The sequence below is a fragment of the Pavona decussata genome, unplaced genomic scaffold, assembly GCF_977016875.1.
Source record: "Pavona decussata unplaced genomic scaffold, jaPavDecu1.1 SCAFFOLD_300, whole genome shotgun sequence".
Classification (NCBI taxonomy): domain Eukaryota; kingdom Metazoa; phylum Cnidaria; class Anthozoa; order Scleractinia; family Agariciidae; genus Pavona; species Pavona decussata.
In genome coordinates, this window is record NW_028145697.1 from 3,907,002 (window position 1) to 3,924,670 (window position 17,669).

At 37.8% G+C, this 17,669-nt stretch overlaps 1 long non-coding RNA gene across 3 annotated transcripts in view; it reads right to left on the reverse strand.

The window, feature by feature from the left end:
• The window catches only part of LOC146454705 (uncharacterized), a 29,705-nt gene extending 14,332 nt beyond the window's left edge, over nucleotides 1-15,373 (reverse strand). For all 3 annotated transcript variants that reach the window (XR_014859234.1, XR_014859233.1, XR_014859231.1), the window contains exons 1-3: nucleotides 15,262-15,373; nucleotides 8,765-8,917; nucleotides 7,660-7,750 (exon numbers count right to left, since the gene is read on the reverse strand). This is a non-coding gene — a long non-coding RNA (uncharacterized LOC146454705). The remainder of the gene's footprint in view (nucleotides 1-7,659; nucleotides 7,751-8,764; nucleotides 8,918-15,261) is intronic.
• Between the last annotated feature and the right edge of the window lie 2,296 nt (nucleotides 15,374-17,669).

Sequence of the window (17,669 nt, forward strand, 5' to 3'; positions counted from 1 at the left end):
CCAGGAGGCACGCCCATCCCCCACCCCTCCCCACCCAACTGAAGCAGGTTTCATAGATAATGGATTTGCCTTTGTAAGCCATTCATGCATTTGTTGCCATATTCTCATAGAAGTGGACCCAGGCTACGTGTGGAGTAATTGGTGGCTTTTCAGCACATTTCTGTAAGAGTAGAGGGAGGATATAAAGGGGTGGTGGCATAAGATACTTCAGGTTCCAGACAAATATTCTGCAACATTCAATCGGAGCTGCTTTGCCATGACAGTTGAAAGGGTTAAGTCTTTCCAAAAAAGGACAATATTTACGCCTTTAATTTGCCATCCATAAGGCTATAAGTCATATCTTAAAGCATAAGCATCTTTGGCAGAATTAACCCTTTAACAAGTACCCTTTCACAATCAAGTGTAGGTTTCCCTCTGTCATTTGGATTTTAGTCTAGAGTTTCCTGGGTTTTTTTTGTTTCTTCCCCTTTCCTGTATAGAGATGCCAATAACAAATGCATTTTATAATAGCTGAGTGAACAAATGCTCTTCGTTCCTTCAACCTCCACATGGAAATCACCAATGAGCATCATGATGAAACAAATGTTCACATCAGGTGCAATTATGCAAGATGTGTGATGGTGCCTGGAAAATGCATTTCTTTGATAGCCATTAACCCACAGCGTTGCTAGTAAGGGTCACAACTATTTAAACTAATCGTAGCAGAATGCTCATTATAGAGCCTTGATGTTGCAGGGGATAGTGTCTTGTATATGTTTGAATTTACCAATCAGGCAACACATTTGTTGGAAGTGTGAAGCTCATTCCAACATGCAGCTCCAAACTTCACGAGAGCCCTGAAAGGCAATCAGCTGGCCTGACAGTTCTTCACCTCTTACTTTTCAAAATGATACAAGGTCAGAAAAATGTACCAGTGCCACAAGTATAACCTTAAGCTAGTAGCAGCAAGAATAAATGAAAACTTAACCAAGCTTAAAATTTGAAATCATTCTTTGTTCACCAGCATCTTGCACTTTAACTTTTAACACTACTGATCCTAGTTGCATGCAGGATGTGTGTTATCTATACATACATGATTTTCATTTCTTTATGCTAGCCAACAGAACCCATGCTGATTCTCAAATGGGATATAATAAATAATATTAATAGTTGGACAAATTATGTTTAAATTATTTTCATTGACTGATTGGGAACAAACGGCCTAATTCGTTTTATGACCAGTGCTCGCTGTTTTAACCTTTTCAAGGTTGCAGCCTAAGAAAACTGAAAGTTAGGAGCCCAAGCCCCATGCTGGGAGCCAGAATTAACTCAAGCGCTTTAGTCTTTATAAAAGACTCACTGAGAGTCCAAGGCATCGCTTTGTGATAAACGTGATGTAGTTCAACTGGAAATGTCATGCAAAGAGTATATAAACAAAATAAAACATAACATCAGTAAACATGTAACCTTTTTATGGCTGCTGCCTTCTTTGAAGGTCAGTTGCTACTATGCTACCGTGTTGTGTGAAAGTCCGTAAATCAGAAGCTTTAGGAATTGCAGAATTTACCCAAAGTTGGGTCCAGTTCACCACGACAGGTTGATGAGATCTCAGTCAACTTTACTTATACGGAAGATCATTGTATTCAATTCAAAATGGCTGCCGTGTCTTTCATGCGTGGCAATTTGTGGTTCTTGGAAGGAAAACACAGGTTTTCAATACTGTAAATCAAAAGAACAACTTCTAAGGAACACTCGGCTGCTTAAAAAGAGGAAATCAGTGATTTCATAGCCAAAAATTCCTGTTCGAGATTTTGTGTCAAGGCGAAACATGTGCAATCGTAAACAAGATCTGGAAATCATCACGTGAGCTGTAGACATTCTCAGAAATTTTTTCGTTCTCCTGGGAATCCACTCTACAAAATACTACAGGTTTGAATGTGAATTTCACCGTACTTCCTGTTAAATTGATCGATTTGTCATATTTCAAATAGCTTTGGCGAAATTGTCGAAAAACGTACTCAGTTTAAAACAGTTGACAAATTGTGCTTTAGTGACTCGCAGTTTGCTTAGATCGGTCGGCTTCATTCCAGGCGAAAATTGAACGAATTTGCTTTTCAAGCGTGAACACAGGTCTGTCTGAATAAGTTTTTCAAGAAAGAAAGCTTATTGTCCGTTTATCTTGATTCATGGAATTTCTTCACCATGTGATAGCCAAACCATATCTATTACTGTCCCCTGTGTATTAAAGTGTAAACAAACCGAAATCCTCCAACACAATCAAATTAAGCTGCACAATTTTGGCATTGACTGGAGCTGTTCTTTCGCCCCTCCAAATTTTATACAACATTGCTTTTTTACCACAATATTCAACAAAAATAAAGCAGTAGCCACATGCAGTCATAGACTGCCTTTCCTGTAACCATGAAGTTGCATCTCAGATAATGATGAGTTTCGATGGAAAAGGGGATTTGTGCAAACACCTTTCCACCCAAATTCCCTTATTTCCTGGGCTTTCTGTGACAGACGTTTCAGCTTTTTTACTGGTAACACGATATGGGTGCATGATTGCATCGAAACACACACCTGTGAAATCCAACACGATCATTTTTGCTAAAAATAAATTAACTTGAAGAGATAACAATTCAATTACGTTTATTTTCACTAGCACACCATTTTCCTTTGGTAGACTAGGTACAGTAACTTTCATTGTTTTCTCCAACACAACAGATTTTGCTGATGACGCACAATCACGAACATTGCACATGTGAACATGCCAAACTACATGATTATATGTAAAAAACTAGCATTAATAAGAGGTACAAAACTGGAGCAACTGCTTTCCATTTTGCTTTGTTGACAATATGTCAATTCGTCTATTTGGTATCATTGAATATCTTTCTTTTTCTTTAAGTTTGCTCACCAACCCGTTCCGAAAACGTTCAATATCTTTAGTGTTGTTCTACCGTGAATGCCATGTGTATTTGTATGTGTAATCAGCATACTAGACGACATTTCTTGTCACTTTAACTCAGTCACGCCTTCTAAGCAAAATGGCAATGCAATATTGGCTCGCTTGAGTGTCAAAAACCATCATTTAGGCTTCAATGAGATGCCTCTTCAAACCACAAGGTAAACAAACAATTGGTGTCTTGATTGTTATCACAATCGCATTTTGTCTCACAAATTCAACTTACTTCAACGCTTGCATTTTAGGTAGCCCTCACTGCAATATAAGTAGCTTAAATAACCTGATACCAGTGCTCCCTGTTCTATCCTTTTCAATATTGTAGCCTGAGAAAACTGAAAGTTAGGAGCCCAAGCCAGAATTAACTTTAGGACCTGATACAAACACAATACTACATGCTAAAAGAGTGATCTATGTCAAAGGTGTGTTTACAGTGGAGTGGAGTGGTAGCTGCATTTAGTAAAGCAGCCATGAAGAAATTCATAGAGCTTGTTTCGTTGATGATGTTTATACTGGAGGTTGAAGAAAAGTCTATTTAATCAAATTTAGTTAAAAAGCTATTTGTGCCGTTATTTGAAGGTCATTTAATGGTTCTGATGTTTGACCATGTACCTCATTCTGATGTTTGACTATGTGCAGAGCCTTATCTAAATCTGCGTCATTATGTTAAGTTAAGTTTTTCTGTTTTCCACCATGTTTGTAATTTACTGTAATTTTTTTTCCATTATGTTCTCATGCTCATCTTGTCCCGCCTCGACTTGCTTTGTGGCTATTTGCGGGACAAGCCTTTAATGAAATCTGAATTTATAAATAAATTGTTGTTGTTGTTCAATGATTTTCATAAAAGGGCCCAGCAGAAATAAAAATTTGTAGGGATTAACAGCATGGAGATGATGCTATAATCAAGCAAGACGCTGTGGGAACATAGACTTGGGCGTCATTTTATTAGGCGTATTTGAGGATGCATGTTAGTTCAGTCTTTGATGACAGGTAAAGTATAAAAGACTCGCTGAGAGTCCACGACATCACTTTGTATTTGCAATAAACATGATGTAGTTCAATTGGAAATGTTACTCAAAGGATGAATAAACAAAATAATATATAACATCACTAAACATGCCACATTTTGTAGCCATGAAGTGCATCTCAGATATGATGAATTTTGAAGAAAAAGGAGATTTGTGCGAACACCTTTCCACCCAAATACCCTTATTTCCTCGGCTTTCTGTGACACGTTTCAGCTTTTTTACTGGTAACACGATCTGGGTGCATGATTGCATCGAAACAAATACCTGTGAAATCCAACATGATCATTTTTGCTAAAAGTAAATTTGCTTGAGTAGATCTCAATTCAATTACATTTCACGGGAACACCATTTTCCTTTCATACTCTTCTCCAACACATCACTATGATCATCAAACACAATAACAAATTTGGTGATGATGCACAATCGCAAACATTACACTTGTGAACGTGCCAAACTACACGATTAATTAATACGTAAAAAATAAGCATTAATAAGTGAAGAAACTGCATTCCATTTTGCTTTAATGACAATCTGTCAATTTGCCCATTTGGTATCATTGAATAGCTTTCTTTTTTTTGCGCACCAACCTGTCCTGAAAAAATGTTCAATATCTTTTAGCGTGGGTCTACCGCGAATGGCATGTGTATTTGTATGTGGAGTCAGCATACTAGACGACATTTCTTGTCACTTTAATCCAGTTACACCTTCTCAGCAAAATGGCAATGCAATATTGACTCGCTTGAGTGTCAAAAACATCATTAATTTTAGTCACCAATTACAAACAAATAGTGTCTTGATTGTTATCACTCCGGAGATCATGCTTCTATGAAATTTGGTCTCAAAAAATTCAACTTATTGCAACGCCTGTATTTTAGGTATCCCTCACTGCAATAGCCCACTTTGAAAATAAGTCCTGGCCTGGGTCGAGCGTACCTGCACAAGCGATTGTGGGATTGTCTGGGGGGAGACTGAATGCAATGATAATAGCTAACGTCCCCCAAACCTTCCCACAATCAATTGGAAAGCTTCTTTCGACCCAGGCTATCACTCTTTTTCAAAGTGGGCTATATATCTAGCCTAAATTCATGAAAACAAGCAGATGATTTTCTGTTCATTCCATATCTGACTCCCTGTTTTTATAGGGCAAACGTGAGATTTGCTGTTTTTTTTTTTCGTAAAAAAATTAGTACATAGACACGAATAGTGTGGAATGATTCACCTTTGATGCTAACGAAGTACCTCTGATAAATTGAAAACAGCAAGCGGCAAATGAAGTATAAACGTAGCCACATGGTCATCTCAACTTAAACTTTGTCACATTCGCAATCCATCTACAGATACTGTAACTTGCCCAGACTAGCCCAACACACTATTGCACTTTTAAATCCTACGAAGAAAGCCAAATTTATAACTTGGGCTCCACAGAATCCCCAAGTAATAGTTACAGTAAGGGAAGGTTATAACAAGCCTGAAAATGTACGTTCTGTACTGAAATACGAGAATAAGTTGAATGCTTGATACTTCATGAAAGGAAATGTCAAAGCAAGAATGTACACTACTGGTCAACACTACATTTGTAAATTTGGCAAAACATACAATAATTGAACGAACCTTTTCTAGTTAGAGACCCACATGGATTGTTCTTTTGACTTCCTGTTAAGCAAAACTTGCCATGCCTAGATTGGCTCTCTTAAGAGATTTGATATTGCAGTCTCCCTTTTTCTGAGAAAACAAATTGACAAGCAAACTGTGTCTGCAGCAGTGGCTCCTGCGAGGTTCTTGAGTTTTCCCAAAATTAACCGAAATGCACAGTAAAGAAAAAAATCTTAGGCTTTTCAAATTAAAATGAAAATGAGTCCTGGCCTGGGTCGAGAGTAACTGCCCAAGCGATTGTGGGATTGTCTGGGGGGAGACTGAATGCAATGATAATAGCTAACGTCCCCCAAACCTTCCCACAATCGATTGGAAAGCTTCTTTCGACCCAGGCTATCACTCTTTTTCAAAGTGGGCTATATATCTAGCCTAAATTCATGAAAACAAGCAGATGATTTTCTGTTCATTCCATATCTGACTCCCTGTTTTTATAGGGCAAACGTGAGATTTGCTGTTTTTTTTTTTCGTAAAAAAATTAGTACATAGACATGAATTGTGTGGAATGATTCACCTTTGATGCTAACGAAGTACCTCTGATAAATTGAAAACAGCAAGCGGCAAATGAAGTATAAACGTAGCCACGTGGTCATCTCAACTTAAACTTTGTCACATTCGCAATCCATCTACAGATACTGTAACTTGCCCAGACTCGCCAAACACACTATTGTACTTTTAAATCCTACGAAGAAAGCCAAATTTATAACTTGGGCTCCACAGAATCCCCAAGTAATAGTTACAGTAAGGGAAGATTATAACAAGCCTGAAAATGTACGTTCTGTACTGAAATACGAGAAAAAGTTGAATGCTTGATACTTAATGAAAGGAAATGTCAAGGCAAGAATGAACACTACGGGTCAACACTGCATTTGTAAATTTGGCAAAACATACAATAATTGAATGAACCTTTTCTAGTTAGAGACCCAAATGGATTGTTCTTTTGACTTCCTGTTAAGCAAAACTTGCCATGCCTAGATTGGCTCTCTTAAGAGATTTGATATTGCAGTCTCCCTTTTTCTGGGAAAACAAATTGACAAGCAAACTGTTTCTGCAGCAGTGGCTCCTGCAAGATTCTCGAGTTTTCCCAAATTAACCGAAATAAACAGTAAAGAAAGAAAAATCATAGGCTTCTCAAATTAACTTTTTTTTACCTTTAAATCACCGTAAGAGAAACAAGTCATTTTCTGATATAACAAGTACAAGGCTACATGCATTTATCAAGTATTGACAAAAAATAACCTTGAAATTGAAAATTGCTAAAATAGTTTATGTAAACTGCTTGTATACCAAACTTTAATTTCAACCAGGTTATGGAAATTAGTCAATGTTTACACGACGGCACTTCCCAAACACAGCTACGAATTAGCAAAGACAGAATAAATGACAAAAAGCTGCCCAGTCAAAAGATTTCTTACATTTGCTTTTAGGAGCAAAAACTTTGGAACACACACAAAAAAATCTTCTTATCAAGTCCTCTTTTTCAGCGATGGAGTATTCTTCAGTGATGTTCCTTCCCATTGTGAACTCTAAAAAGATGTATGTTACATAGGCGAAAAACATTTCTTGAAAATTTATTACCAGTGTGGCAAAGTGCCAATTTCTGTTTGTACAATCCAACCCCATAAAACTCACAAACATTTCCACAGAAGACTGATTCTGATTGGATGATTGATAGCTCAAAAGGACAAAAAGCATCTAGCAGGGGGTGAAGAAGATTTTGTGTTTTCCTTGCTGAACATGTGCATGGTGTATTAAATGGTACAATAAATTATTATGCTGTGCTTCCTCTCAAAATACACTTTTGAATATTTTTTTTTTTTGGAGGTAGGAGAATGCTGCTTACTTTTTTTATGCCATGGCCTTTTCGTTCACATATGTAATAACATCAAATTACCAAATAAATGGGATTTGTCCTGTGCTACAGCCCATATTGAACACCTGTAACATGTTCCAGTGACAACTCTTATCACATGTCACATGGGAAGTATGCATTACTTCTTTAAAATAATAATTATTATTGCTATAAAAAAATTATACTTGCTCAGCATTTGTCACATCCATTACGTTAATACTTGGTCTGCCAGTGAAGGAACATGTGCAATAAAATGCATAATGGTGGCAGCTTTCACTGAAAAAAAAAAGAAAAGAAAACAACAGGATTATGATTATTATTATACAATGTATTATATGTTCTAGGAGGTTCAAAATAACACATCTAACCTCTCGGAATTTCTATAGCTATTTTATTTTGCTCTCCTTACAAAAATTGAAGCACAGCCATATCATGTATAAATCGTGCAAAATTATCTACATTTCCCTATCACAGTTCCCACTTCACATCAATTACAGTACCACTCAAATGTAAGTTGACAGCCTCAACTTGATGCTCACGACAATCAAGTATCGAGGATCAAGTCAATGCGATTCACTCAAACGTTGACTCGATCCTCGATACACGCGAGAATCACTGAAAGAAACATTCATGATTACTCATAGTTATGACAAAACAAATTATTTCTTGAGGAATGAACAATAGCAGAAACAAGCGCGGAAACTAAAAAGTCCAATGCAATGGATCAGGTACTGTGGAATTAAGTTGTCTTAAAAAAAATGTTAACTTACAAAAGCAACAAGAACTTGGTCTTGTTTTGAGCCAATGTTGCAAACATGAAAACTTTCAGAGGAACTAACCCGAAAATCCAAGAAAATGCCACGAGTGAAAGTATTTAGGTAAAATAGGCAATTTTATAGCATGGTATTATTAAAATCTCATTGATTGTGGGTCAAATGTTATCGATCAGATCACTACGGATGGAACAATTGAAGGGGTCCCTGGAAAAAAGCCGTAAGTGATCAGGTCGATCTGGGACTGGTTTGCTGACCAGAATCAGCAGGAAAAAAAGGCAACTAAAATTGTCACAAAGGTTGCCAATTTGGCAAGTGTTGTGGTGTTGACATAATGTAATGCTGAGAGGTCTCTACATTTATAATTATTGTTAGATCCTGACAAAATGAAAAAGTTAGACAGCATACCGAAACAATATTTCTTAAACCAGTTTCCTTTAAGTTATTTTGGTTTGCTCATACCTTGATTTCTTAACAACCACTCAAAAAATATAATGAAACTTTAAAACCAACTTACCACAGTTATAGGATTGATCCCATCCACAAATTGCAAATTGTTTCATATCTGATATAAGCTCAAGTCTGGTTTCTTCAACAATAGCAGCAGTGCACAGTTAGAGTTCATAGGAAGTTGATCATGATGTCACAAAGTTTGGTCTTTCTCTACAAACTAAATATGGATTTAATACAAATAGGTTTATATAAGAACTTAAGCTCAAAACGAAAGAAAACAATATTACAGTATATGTGCCTATACTTGGACAATTTTTGCATTTATCACAATAACGTACCACATAAGGGCGGGAGCAAGCTGAGACTTTTTCCTAGTGTATTATTACTTCCTTGTGTAAAGACATCCTAAAGATTAGCTGATTGAATACCTGAGGTTTCTCAGTAATTGTGAAAACTATTGTAGAAGTTGGGTGGCCTATTCTTGGACAGGTAGTCCCTATTCTCGGACAGTCATTCTTAGATGAGTAACCCTTTAAGACCTTACAGTGATGAGCATCAAACTTCTCCCTGTAATAACAATACTTACCCAACCCTTGAGGTCATGAGAATTAAGGATATAATCACCCAAGGTGAATTTTCATAAAAATTTTTCAAATGGTCAATGATACATCACGTGCAGTGACTTTATATTGACAAACCTCCTCCTTATTAGTATGCAGTGTTTTATCAGCTGATAAAACACTCCAATAAGTATGCAGTGTTTTTCTTGTATGAAAATTTCCAACGTTCACAAAAGCATAATAATATTATTATGAACTCTATTGACACATGCTTTTCCAGGAATGTTTTTGAAGCTGTTCAAAAAACTTGCAGCACGTATTTTATCGGGTCTAAAGCCACTCTGCTGCGCCTCGTGGTTTAAACTCTCCCCAGTACTTTTATGAGAAAAGCTTGGGGACAAGATAGGAGAGTTTGTTCTTTGATATTAGGGGTTAATCAACTCTTTTGGAAAAAATCCCCTTCACCATGTTAATATACATCTTGTTAAAGAAAAACTAAGTAATATGTTACCCTTTTCCTGACTAAATAAACATTTTAAAGTCAGTTTGGGTGAGACCTTTCTTGAGTATTAGAGCTAAACAATCATTTCTGTTATAGAAGGTTTTGTGAGAAAATTTTTTGCCGCATATCGCACGTTATCTAATACCAGAATTTTACTTCATACCAGAATTTTACCAGATTATACCAGAATTTTATTTCATACATATAACAAGCCGTACAATAAAACATGTGGCTCATGAGGAAAAAAGCACCTCTACCATCCACCTGTCGGGCTCAATGAAACTTAATACAACTTGTACTTGCTTGGTAGAGTTTTAAATCTCAAAACTTGAGGAAAAAATATAGCCAAGTATTGAATTTATCAGTACATCTTGTTTACCTGTTGACACATGTTCCTCCAAACAAGCGATGTTAAATTAAAATACAGTACCGCTTGAAACTATTGGACCATTTGCAGCGATTTTGCCTCGGCCGAATCGCAGTTTTGATCTGCAGTTTCACCTTGGCAAAACCCCGTCTAGCCACAACAAAAACCCGGTTTAGCCTAGGTTTTCCCGGTTGACTTAAGCCATGGTAAAGGACAGGATGCGGTTGGGTTAGAATACGCTATTGTTCACTTTGTTTTCAAACTCTTCAAGTCACAATAAGTTCTACAATATGCAAACTGTGGGTTTTACGGAAGCTCTCACTCAGAAGGGAAATAGTCAAAGCGCTCTGTTCAAGCAAACTTGTGAATTGACCTGGTAAATGTAATAATATTTTGGATTATTATACAAATTATTTGCTTAATGCACAAAATGATTAAACTTCACTAGCAATTTTCCTTTCGATACGCAAAGCAATGCAAATCAATCAATATCAATTGGTGATTGATATCTGATGAGCGGCCGAGCTCAGACCAGGTGCTTTTTAACAACTGAAGTTTATTACCAAATAAGGGCATACATCAGCTGGTGCAAAACTATTATGTAATCTAAGCAAAGCCTATCATACCAATATCGATTGAAATCAAAAATTTATTATTGATTATTATTGATTGAGATAATGGATAATAACTGATAGCAATTGACAGTAATTGATAACAATCACTAATCCCAAGGAGTCCCTGGAGGAGTATTTGTTTCAAACATATTAGATGCCATTACTATCTTGTAAACAATACAAGACCGCATTCAAATAGTTAAACATTTTATTATTTCAGCATCTAGTCCTATCGGGGTCAGGACAAAAAACACAGAAAATTACTTCTTTTACATGTGGTCTTCCTAGTCAATATCTATGGAGAAAAGTTTTTACTTCTGTGCTGTTGGATTATTTTTTTTATTTCTTGCTCACCCTGTGATTTGCTATTATGCTTATTTCTTCAGAAGCGATGTTTTATGAAAATTATTTGACATCGGATTTCCATAAACACTGTTATTTCAAGCCTGTTTGCCTACTCGTCAAAATGGCGTCGAAAACCGTGATAAGGCCTATTAACTGAGATTATAAAGACACTGACTTTGCTGTTTATTTTGCTTCATATTTATGGCGTTGCCATAGCATGACTAGAGGGTTGTACACCCATACTTAGTACTTTGGCTGCAACTTCCTCTTCTTTTATTAATCATGCTGTGATAAAAATACCCAATTACTTCTGTTATTGCTCTTGTTCTTTTAGTATCAGCTTGTTGACATTTGCATTGCATATCCATAATTGAATGACTCAATGCATTGTGTCAATTTTTAACTTGTAGAAATTGACAAAAATGGTTACAGATAAAAATGGACGATAATTTATTGATAACAATCGATAAACCAGTCCTCATCAATTTCCAACACAACTTTTTTTCTTTATCCATTCCTATCAAGTGGTATCAGAATTGCTATAATTGATTGTTATCAATTACTCAAGCAGTTTAAGGCCTGGGTTAAGGGCTTTTTAGAGAAAAAATGGTTTATTCTCGATAACTTTAACAAATTCAATGACACTGAACTGAAATTTGGAAGATAAAAAGATCTTATCATTCTGAAAATTTCTAAGCATAATAAGTGGTGCTATAAATCACGTGACATGTCATGTGATCGTTTTTGTGAAAAAAGCAAAGATTTGACAGGTAGCCGACGGTTTTAAGAGAAAACATCAAACAAAAGCGCGTTTCTAATAAAGATTAAATATCTCCATCGCTTCACGTTTGGAATGATTGTCCATTGTTCTCCAGAAAAAAATTATCAGCACAAAGGTCATTTTTTAGTCCACAATTCAACCTTTGATTGTTAATTTCTCCAATTTAAAAACTTAAGGACAGTCATTCCAAACGTAGAAAGTTAAATATTTAAAATTTGCTTCTGAAACACTAATTCAGTTATCTATATAAAGAAAATTCGCCGCCATATCGCCGATTTACGTAATTTTCATTTTTTGGTCACGTGATGTGTCACGTGATCAAAATTATACGTTAAGGATAAAGAAAACATCAAGCTCAATATTCAGGGAAAATTTCATCCTGTTCTAGGCAGAGAAACCGAAGATATAGGGGATCATTCATAATTTCTGAACACCCTTGAAACCCAGGCCTTAAACTGCTTGAGTATTGGTTTATCGATTGACTACGCCTGGAGGTCAGTGAAAGGCCGAATGGTAATCAACGAAACAAAAAGAGAGTACTTCCAGGTCTTCTCAAAGGGGTTAAAATGGCACACGTCGGGCATAAGTGAAAAGGCACTACCACTCCCCCCGTCGCTGAATAACAAACTGCAAGCAGCCAGTTTTCCTCCAAGAACCGTCGTAGATTTTGTTCTTTGCATCCTGATGTTGTCCAATGAAATGTGATACACGTGAAGGAATTTTGTTGCCTAGCATGTGACTGAAATCTTCCCGGTGTTTTCAGTGAGACAGTTTTTTTTCTATATCCAAACAATGGCTTCTCTCAACAACTTATAACTTCGTGAAGGGCTTTCAATTTTGCTCTTTATCCAAAGTACATATAAAAATAAGTTAAGTGAGTGTTGCAGTACTCACCGTGCATAGGCAAATTTTCAGTGTTTACGTCTGTTCCAAGTGAATCGATCTAAATATCGCTAACACTCAATCCTGAATTAAATTTATAAGTTTGCGAAGTTTTAGATTGAGAGATTTTCAGTTTGTTTTCGTCCACATTCGCACCGTACTCGGGCTGCCTATTTTGAACCCAAATGGTGCAAACATCGCTATCTTGATCAGTGTCATTCTCATATATGGCATTGCGCACTTTACATCAGGAGGCTAATTAAAAGAATATCTTTCTTGACTGTGTGGCGTTAACAGCAAGACTTATCTAGACTGAAACTATTTCTGTTGCTCCGTGATTATTGCCTGTAGAGTGACAAAAACTGAGCAAGTTCCCAATGTAGAAAAAGAAACATCAGTCTACAAAAAAACCTCAGTCCACAAAACAAATTGTAGGTCGTTTGGCTTCCAATTCAGAAGAACACATATGTATGTTTTTTTTTTTAACAATACCCTTACAAAAGTAATTAGTCCCTACAGTGTTTTTACCGAGGCATTGTCGTATCTAATTCATTGCGGCTTTTGGTTGCTTTCGTCCTTGCTGTGGTCGTGGTAACTTATATAAACAAGTTTTTCCCGTGTTCTTGCTCGAAAACGTGAAAGAGTTAACTAGTAATTCTAACTTGGAAGCAAACGTTGTTCTTTTGGCCCGACGTTCTCCAAAAGGTAGTAATTTGTGTTGAGTATTTTGCGAGAATAATAAAGTGCAAACTAAAACGATGTATTTCAACAGATTTCAAGGTGCAGCGAATGCGAACTTAGACTGAAACACATTTTACGTAGCTACCTTCACAAGATATTCCCGCCTAAAGCCAACGAAACCGGTCGCAAAAAGAGTTAGCGAAAGTAGACTATAAACTAGAAATACGTGACTCGCAAAACCTCGCGAAGCTGGGGCTGGGTGGAAAGCCCTCTTTCGTGTTGTAGCATCAAATGAGGAGATTAAAAGGTTTCTGAACATAGCAACTATTTTGATGAGCATGGTCTTTTCGCAGTTCCACAGGTTAGTTTGCGGTTAAAAATCTATTTCTGGCGCGATGAAATGTACAACGGGCGTGCAGCGCTGTCGTGTTCGATGAATTTATTTCCCACGGAAAATTATTTTACCGCGGCCTCAAAATGTGTAATTTCTTCAATGCAATCTTTCACAAAAAAAGATTTCTAAAAGAGAAAAGATTCTGGAGAGATAGTTCTGTATCTAGTGAATATTGATGAACTTGCAGCTGAAATTTGATCATGCACGCATATTTTTTCCGATGTATGCAAATTTTTTTCAGACAACGCCAGACAGTCTGACGTCATTCATACTTTGTTTTTCACCGTTGCTAGGCAACATTGCGGACACCTTCAACTAAATATATATACAAACATACATAAACAAAGAAACAATACAATGATTGCTTCACTCAGTCGCAGGAGTGCTCGATGCAAAAACATGCAGAGCGAAATATAAATTTAAGATAGAAAATATAACACAGTTACTCGAGTTTCACGCACTAAGCGATCATCAGACTGTTCCGTTGGAGTTTCTAGAGTTTTAATTTAAGGAGGGCGGTTGGAGCGATCTTGCTTCTGATTGGCTGCGTAGAATTTATTTTCATGCCTGCATTTTGTAATTAACTCAGATCGTTTATTGAGGAGGGTAGATTTGCCAGCAGATAGGATGCAGAGCTTCTCAGATAAGCACAAATTGCAGCGCGAGGGATGTCCGTGATATGGATTTGCTCGTTTGATAATGGACCATTTGATCGTGTAAGCACCGCAAACATTCACATGACACTGTTCTGTCCAAATACATCTGGGACCAGAAGGATAATGGCACCGCTTACACGATCAAATGGTCCATTATCAAACGAGCAAATCCATATCACGGACATCCCTCGCGCTGCAATTTGTGCTTATCTGAGAAGCTCTGCATCCTATCTGCTGACAAATCTACCCTCCTCAATAAACGATCTGAGTTAATTACAAAATGCAGGCATGAAAATAAATTCTACGCAGCCAATCAGAAGCAAGATCGCTCCAACCGCCCTCCTTAAATTAAAACTCTAGAAACTCCAACGGAACAGTCTGATGATCGCTTAGTGCGTGAAACTCGAGTAACTGTGTTATATTTTCTATCTTAAATTTATACAAACATACATACATTCATATATATAAATATATTTTTCGCTCGAATTCGCGCGGCTTAGCTCCACTCGGGCCGGTTCGGCCCGACAAATTTATTAACCTCGCTACGCTCGGGCCTTAATTCGGCCCTCGCTTCGCGAGGAAATCAATAACTCATTGGAACCTATCTTACGGGTTTTATTTAAGCTTTAAGTTTACGAAGAATAAGCCAAACATTAATTCCTAAGTCCGAATAGGTGCGTTCGTGGCAGAAATAGGCACACATACTGTAAGCTACTGTACGGTAATCCGTTGTTCGAGCACACTTGTAAATATTTGGAGATCACCTGACTTATAAGTACCTGTGGGTGTCCAAGAAGTCTTTGAAACAAACAACCGCATGGTAGTAGCCAGCGAATTACTATCTAGAAGCCACCAGCTTCGGACTTGTTTCCCGCCAGTCTACAACCGCAGAGCTTGCTGGTCAATCTGGTCTCCAGAGCCCACGCGCGTTTCAGGCCAGCGGTGGCCTTATGTCCAGCTTTGATTGGCCACCTGGGCCTGTTCGAAAGCCGATTAAGCTAATCCTGGATTAACAACAACTTTGGTTCGAGTTTAATTACACAACAATAAAGATTTTTCAAAAGGATTTTTGTCCCTCAGTTTTGACGTTGACTTTTCTTTACCACTAACTTAACATTAGAGTTTAAAAACAATTTTAACCACGGGGGGCCCACACAAACTATGTGACCGTTTGTATTTTGAATTTATAGAGGCAATGTATGGGAATATCGAAAATCCTCGTATTATCGTACTAGATTGCGATAGATATTCTCATTTAACATCAAAATAAACGTAGTTTTACCTTAAATGTTGTGTGTTGTCGTTCCTGAGGTTGAAGACGGCGATTTTAGCCATTTGAAGGGTTCGGCGTTGAACGTTCACTCGAGCGTAATAGAAGAGTTACGCTCGAGTGAACGTTCAACGCCGAACCCTTCAAATAGCTAAAATCGCCGTCTTCAACCTCAGGAACGACAACACACAACATTTAAGGTAAAACTACGTTTATTTTGATGTTAAATGAGAATATCTATCGCAATCTAGTACGATAATACGAGGATTTTCGATATTCCCATACATTGCCTCTATAAATTCAAAATACAAACGGTCACATAGTTTGTGTGGGCGCCCTGTGTACCAACTCCAAAAGGATCGTAGGCTCTGGGAACGCATTTGCGATTTTTTCAAATTTTGCCGCGTCGCCAGCGCGAGATGAAAGTTGCCAACACAATCTCCCCCACGAATTCACTCATGTCATGATTTACAGGGACCGCGCAGCACTTTTGCGATTGGGGGTGGGGGGGGGGGGGGTAAATAAAATGCCGAATGCATTTTTAGCGCGCGCTGCAGGCGCAAGCGTCCTAGGGTGGTCCCTCAGGAGTCACAGGAAAGAAAGGCGTTCCAGTTCCAACCTCAAATCTTCCACTGAGGAGCTCTTTTGTTTCTTGTTACTTCAGGCTCCGTAATAGAAACATGAAGCTGTTTTCTGCAAAGTACTGTTTGATAAAAAGTTGCAAAAAGGTCATAATTTCTGATCTTCTTCAGTGCATCCTTCGTCAGCTTGGCATTGAGTTGTCCACTGGTGGCTGACATGCCGGCTTTCTGTAAGGTCTCCGATAGATTATCTGTATGGGAGAAACTGATCCTCTGACTCAAGTTTAATCCAAAGAAAAAGTCAAACTTTTTCATCTGTGCTTCAGGCATCCAATTATTCCACCACGAACATCTGATTCTAGTCTCGTTTCAAGGCAATCATTCCATAGCTTTAACAATGCGTCATAATTGTCGATGACTCTTTGGAAACAGGTTGTTCTCACAGTCCACCTTGTTGCACAGAATTTAGTCAAGCCGGATGCTGAAATGCCTTCTTCTCCATCTTCCATTTCTATATTTGACTTAATTTGGCCGAGCAAGTTTTCGCGTTTTGGCGAGAACCTGACTAGCTTTTCAATTTCATTTGTCGCTGTTATTTACTGTGTCTAACAATATTTTGCAGTGACTCGTTACGTCTTTTGATTCAGTCAAATTCGTCACTAAGTGTGACCGGGGGGAAAGAAACAGAACTTTCGCAGTTCCTTGCTTGCAAACTAACCCCCAACTATTGCACACACAAAGACCAGACCAGCACATCGGGAACCCCATGCCCTACTCTTTTTTACATTTAAACTTAGCGGATGAGCATGGCAATGTGTAGGATGAGCTTTTTTCTAAATATATCTTGAATTTGCTTCGCAACCCCCGACCTTTTACCCAACATATTGCAAAATTATTGGTAGGGGGGGGGGGGGGCTGGAGCCACCCCAGCCCCCCCAGCCCCCACGGCTCCGCGGTCCCTGAATGAATTGTCAAAATCGATTCTCATTTAACAGGAGCTTATGACCCGCATTTAACAAGGAACGTTACCATGGTGCTTAGCTTCCTCACATAGCTGAGACGGAAACAAAATGGCGTCTTCAAGGCCAATAAAGAGATCGATAAAGGTTGCCAAATCAGCACTTGAGGAAGCCATAGAAGAATGCGATAAACTGCTGAAGACGTCAAACAAACAAAGGAAAAAGAAACGGGTATCGCATTTCTCGGAATCCTCTCACCGTGAAACGCAATGCCAAACATCCTTATAAGAACCCTTGTAAAGTGTACGTGTATGAGATCGAATTAGAATTTAGAAGTGTTGGTTAAAAGGGTTAGGGAGGAAAACCCGGAGAACCCG